Source organism: Solanum stenotomum, chromosome 11 (genome assembly GCF_019186545.1).
Source record: "Solanum stenotomum isolate F172 chromosome 11, ASM1918654v1, whole genome shotgun sequence".
NCBI classification, from domain to species: Eukaryota; Viridiplantae; Streptophyta; class Magnoliopsida; order Solanales; family Solanaceae; genus Solanum; species Solanum stenotomum.
Window position 1 is genome coordinate 26,313,287 of NC_064292.1, and position 6,000 is coordinate 26,319,286.

The window sequence follows — 6,000 nt, forward strand, 5'->3', positions numbered from 1 at the left end:
TTTGCTTTTCAACCACCTCTAGTATGATGGGTAGTCGAATGAATGAATCTGAGAAATGCAGGGGTAAGAATAAAATCTCTATGAGATAGCTCTATTGCACGATTAAGAGTATGAAAGAAGGGAAACTTTTCATAAATGTATGTAGTCCCTCATTTATAAAAGTGGGGCCCTCACAACCATAAATAAGATCCTACTTGACACGGCTTCATAGACACCCTAGGACACTTAAACTCTGCGCTCTTATACCAAGTTTGTCATGACCCTTGTCTACACCCTGGACGTGGCCGGCACTTAAGAACCATTGTTAGTCCCCAAGCAAAACCTCAACCTGGTTGACTACAAGTGGAAGACTAACTTAAGCATGCAAAAGCTTAAAACTGAAGAAAATTCAATAAACTCAACTCAATGACTCAAAGATACTTCTCATACTAAGAATGTTTGACTTATAATATTCATCTGGAATTATGAGCATGAAATATTCAAATCAAGGACTCAAAGATACTTCTCAAAAGGGATTAGGAACTCAACACTTAAAGGCTTAGAACTTGAAGATACCATTTTTCTAAAAGATACTCAACTTACGAAGTTCATGCGAAATTATGGGCATGAAACAACTCGACTCGATGGTCTACATAACTATATGGAACTCATGTATACGACTCTTCTTATACTCTAACTTACTTCCTCAAAACTTAGTTCAAATCAATATTCGATCTCAAAGGATTCACAAATGAACTCAAAGGCTTTCTTGAACTCTACTCTTAACTCTCTCTTGAATGTGAATTATGAATTCAAGAGTTACGGTTCATGAGAACAAAGATCTCATGATGACAAGTTAGACTCATGAATACATTATTCTAACTCTCATACTCACTTTCTCGAGTCTTGAAACAAGTTATTAGAATTTGTAGAAGACTCCTCAAAAAGGACTTAAAGGACTTTTTTAGAATGTTCGAAAGAATTCTCAAACACTTTCCTCTTAACTCTACCTCGAACTTGAATTATGGATTCAAGGCTGTGATTTTTGATAGGAAAGATCTCATGATTTTTAGGATTGATTTTAGATAGCAAAATATGAAACAAGATAAAAAATTCACTGCTTGGAAGTTAGTCCGCAACGCGGAGACGCATTAAAATAATTGGTCGCAAAATAACTTTTAAGGCAGAGAGGTCTGTGACTTCTCCACGACGTGATGATAACTTTATGAAATGGGGAGGAAGGTCCACAACGCGGAGCCACGTGCCAGATTTACCCGACTTTTCTCTTCTTCATTTTCTAACCCCAAATCACCTAAATTCGATTCTTTTGCTAAAATTTTCTTTAGATTAAGATAACCATCACATGTACGCAAGAATCTAACTCAAAACTACTCTATAAATCGAAACAATAATCTCAAGAACTCCTAAATCTCAGCCCAATTCAAGAATGAAAGCAAATTCGAGAACACATATCAATAACATCAGATTTTCAACTTTCTCGAATGAACTTAACTCTGAAATTTACATGATTGACATGTGGGTCAACAAACCCAACACTATGGAAGCTTACATACCTAAACGAACCATCTTCTTGCAGCACTTGAAGGAAAATCTTGAGAGATGAACCCAAGCCTTAGCGTTTCTTGAATTTCTTGAGCGTAGAATCTTGGAGTGAATGAGAGGGTTTAGCTTTAAGAAAACTGGTTTTCTACACGTTTAGGGCAATTTAGATGACCTCCTAAGGGCTTTTAGGACTAAAATACCCCTAAATAAATAATTAAAACGTGCTAGGAGTCGAAAAGATCTTTCACCAGGCAGTGAGGTCTGTGTCACGTAGCTATCGCGGAGCTGCTGCCAGGTTTGCACGACGTTAGTAAATCCATGATAACCTTTTACTCAGAGCTCCGAATTAAGAAAACTCGGTGGCATTGGAAAGAGGACTGGAAGGGTTATAATTTTCTATCTTAGCTCACCTAACTCATTCTGTACTAGGATTTGTGGTCATTTGAAGTTGACCCAAAACTTAAAAAAAACATAGGAAAGACTTGAATGCTTTTCTCTACAATTCTTCTTGGAACTCAAGGTGCTACATCTAGTGACCTTAATACTCAAGAAATTTTAAATTCCTTGCAAAAATCTCACTCACTATGAATAATGGTTAGAGTATTAGCTCAAAAAAATTGTGGGGTGTTATTGGAGGTAAATTTTCTCTCGAACAATTTACCTCGAACCAAGTGATTTCTCTCGAACATCAACAAGCATGCAAAATAAGACCATCCTACACCTTAATTTGTTCACTCTCTTGAGCTAAATGTGTGGGATTGGGTTTAGGATTCACTTTCTCGAGTTGAACCCATGTCAACCCAATACCCACAAACCATTAATCAGAAACCTTAGTTCTAATACCTCTCTCTCGAGCAAGCCAAGAACACAAAGCTAGAACTGCATTTGCAACTATAATTATTAAATTGAACCAGGCTGCCTTTTTTCATCCTTTCAACCTGTTTTGTTCCTTTTTGGTTGTTAGTATCCTGGCTTTGTTTCTCAATCCATGTACCTAAAAATCTAGGGTTTCTATATAAAACAAAGTCCTAAATGACTACAAATCTCAGACTCATCACCTGAGCCTACACCCTGGGCAGGACTGGCACTTGAGAACCATTGATTTCCCCAAGCGAACCCCATTTATCTGTCTTAACTCTTAGCGGAAGACTTTACTCGACATAAATGTACTTTTAAAGTAAACTGAAATCTCAATAGATAACTTAGAATGTATAAAGAACATTCACTTGCCAAGATGGCAACTCAAGTCTCAAAAAGGAAAATACTCAAGAACTAACATCAACTAACTGTCTATGAAGCCTCTAACAACTGACATGGACGTCAGGACAAGACCCACGACATCCTAACGAACTAAAATGATAGCATAATAAAAAGGGGATCCTCCGAAAGCAAGGAGGATCACCAACAACTCTGAAGCTCAACTGGATCAACGATGCGCTGGATGTTGATCCTGGTTACTTGAATCTACATCATAAAAAGATGCAACCCAACTGGCATTAGTACATTGAATGTATGAGCATGTGAGGGGAATTCTAAAACAAGACATAAGTTTGAAAGAAACTGAAAGAACATACCTGGGCTGAACTCAATTCAACTTAACAAATTTCAACATGAAGTAATAATATGAATGCAATATAAAGAAAGGCTTTTTAAACATTGTTAACAACTCTATGTATTTAGAAATACAATAGTAACTCAGTTTGAATCTAAAGATACAATATACACTCTGTCTGTATGTAAAAATACAAGTAATCTCTGTGTATATAAGAATACAAAATATAACTGTGGGAGTTTCTTTAACCGACAACCATCACTTATGAGCTATGTGATGGTATAACATTTTGCCTCATGTTGCCAGGTCCGTCCTTTACCTTGTCGGGGGTATAAAACCTAACTACTAAGTGGATCCACTAGTCTATCCTAAAAACCACTAAGGAATCATCTAAAAAGTATGACCCTTTTCTATCCACATTCGCTACATGGTTTATGGGGGCTGTAAGTTGTCTGAACTCTCCCCCGTATCGGTTCTCAATACTACTCCCAAAAAGGTACTAGCTCATATGGTTAAAAACATAACTCTTTCTATGATTCGAGATAATTGCAAAAAAACTAGCCCAAAGGCTCTCTTGGAAATCATTGTTTCCCTTCTTTCGTAATTGTGAAAGCATTTACTCTTTAATGAAAACAACCTCAAAGCTCTTTTGCATATCGATGTTTCCTTTGTTGTTTAAATGTGAAAACATTTACTATTTGGTAATACATAGTACCCATATAATATTTTTAAGAAATGAACTTCACTCTTGACTCTTTACTGAACTCAAAACTCAAGTCTTAAAACAAGTATAAAGCATTTGCAAAAGAATTTTGCAATGGACTCTAAGAACTCTATAGACTTGACTCCTAACTTTTCTTGAATTTGAATTTATGAATTCAAGGTTATGATTCATGTTTATGGATGATATCATGATGTTTAGTCGTACCTTAAAGTGTAGAAATCAACTAGAAAACATAGGTACGATTCAAGGGAACTCAAACGGAAAGAAGTGGGAAAGGGTAGAACACCTGGCGTTCCTAATGCTTTGAGTGGCGTCGGGCACCGGAGGTCAAACATCAAAGCCTAGGTTGGGGAGATCTAAGTAGTGCAGCATCCCAGAACCCAAGCTACAGAGACTAACTTGGGGCACTTTGAGTGGCGCGGCACCCCACCCTTTGCCCCAGAATTTTGACAAATTTTCTTGCTTGTTTTTCAACCCTAAATAATATAGATTCGATTGGTTAATTACCCAAACACTTAGATTCGAATGCCCAGCCAAAGTATTCAAGAATCTACTGAAAAGTAACTTCAAATCTCATGAAACTAACTCAAGAACTCCTCAATAATCAAGAACCCAATAGAAACTTCAACAAAATCCATCAAGAACTCAATTGCTCTACTTTCAAGAACGAAAATACACTTAAATAAATCATGATTGGCTCATGGTGAACTAACCCAACACTATGTGATCTCACATACCTCGTAGGGATTAACCCTTGGCGAAATCCACAAGCTAAATTTCAAGAATGATGAACTTTGGCTTTTCTTCTCTGTTCTCCTCTCTCAAAGCCCTGGCGTAATTTTGTAAAATGTAAACTGAATCAAATCAGTTTTGACCCTAATTAATTCACTTAAAACGAATTAAACAAATTTTTTATGGAAACGACCAAAATACCCTTTCAAAATCCGGTTAACTTTTCTTATTCACAAAGCTCAACTTCGAACGGGCATATCTCCCTCATACGAACTCCAAAATGAGCAAATTCGGTGGCATTGGAAAGATAATTCAAAGACCTTTCATATAGTATCTTTTATAACACCTAAATACTCCTGTATGGATACTTATGGTCATTTGAAGTTGACCTAAAACTCATACTTAGCATAAGTTAGCCAAATTCTAGATTTTTCATTCTTTCCAAAAATGGTTCTTTCTAACTCTAGCTCTTTCAAATAGCAGGGTGTTACAATATCTCCCCCTTGGTAAAAAGTCATTCTCAAATGATATTACTCTTAGTAGGCTAAAGGTGTAACATCTAACAATCAGCTTAAACACCCAACAAGCAATATATAAATACAACATACTAACTTAAAACAAATTCCAAGAAAAGGATTACTACCTTAATTTGGAACTTCTCTGATTTCTAAGAGATGTGGGTATCTCTTCTTCATATCCTCCTCTGTTTTCCAAGTAGCTTCCTCAGTAAACTGATTTCTTCACAGAACTTTAACTAATTCTACTTTCTTGGTCCTCAACTTGTAAACTTGATGATCTAGGATCTAAACAGGAATCTCCTCGTAAGACAAGCAATCCTTAATACCAATATCTTCAGTAGGTATGATAAGTGAAGGATCTCCCATACACTTTTTCAACATAGAAATATGAAACACTGGATGAACTGTTGCTAACTCTTGTGGTAGCTCTAACTCATAAGCTACATTACCAATCCTTTTGGATATTCAAGGACCAATATATTGTGGACTAAGTTTCCCTTTCTTACCAAATCTCATAACACCCTTCATGGGTGAAACATTCAAGTATACTGAATCATCTACTTCAAACTCTAAGTCCCTTCTCCGAACATCAGTGTAGGATTTTTCATGTCTCTACGATGTTTTCAACCTTTCTTGAATAACTCTCACCTTCTCCATAGCTTGATGAACTATATCTGGTCCTTTTAACCTAGCTTCATCAACCTAAAACCATCCAATAGGAGATCTGCGTTGCCTCCCATAAAGAAGCTCATAAGGAGCCATCTAGATGCTAGAGTGGTAACTATTGTTATAAGCAAACTATATTAGAGGTAGGTGATAATCTCAATTACCTTTGAAATCAATCACGCAAGCCATAAACGTATCTTCTAAAGTCTGAATAGTAAGCTCTGCTTGACCATTAGTGTGAGGATGAAAAGCAGTACTCAAATTCA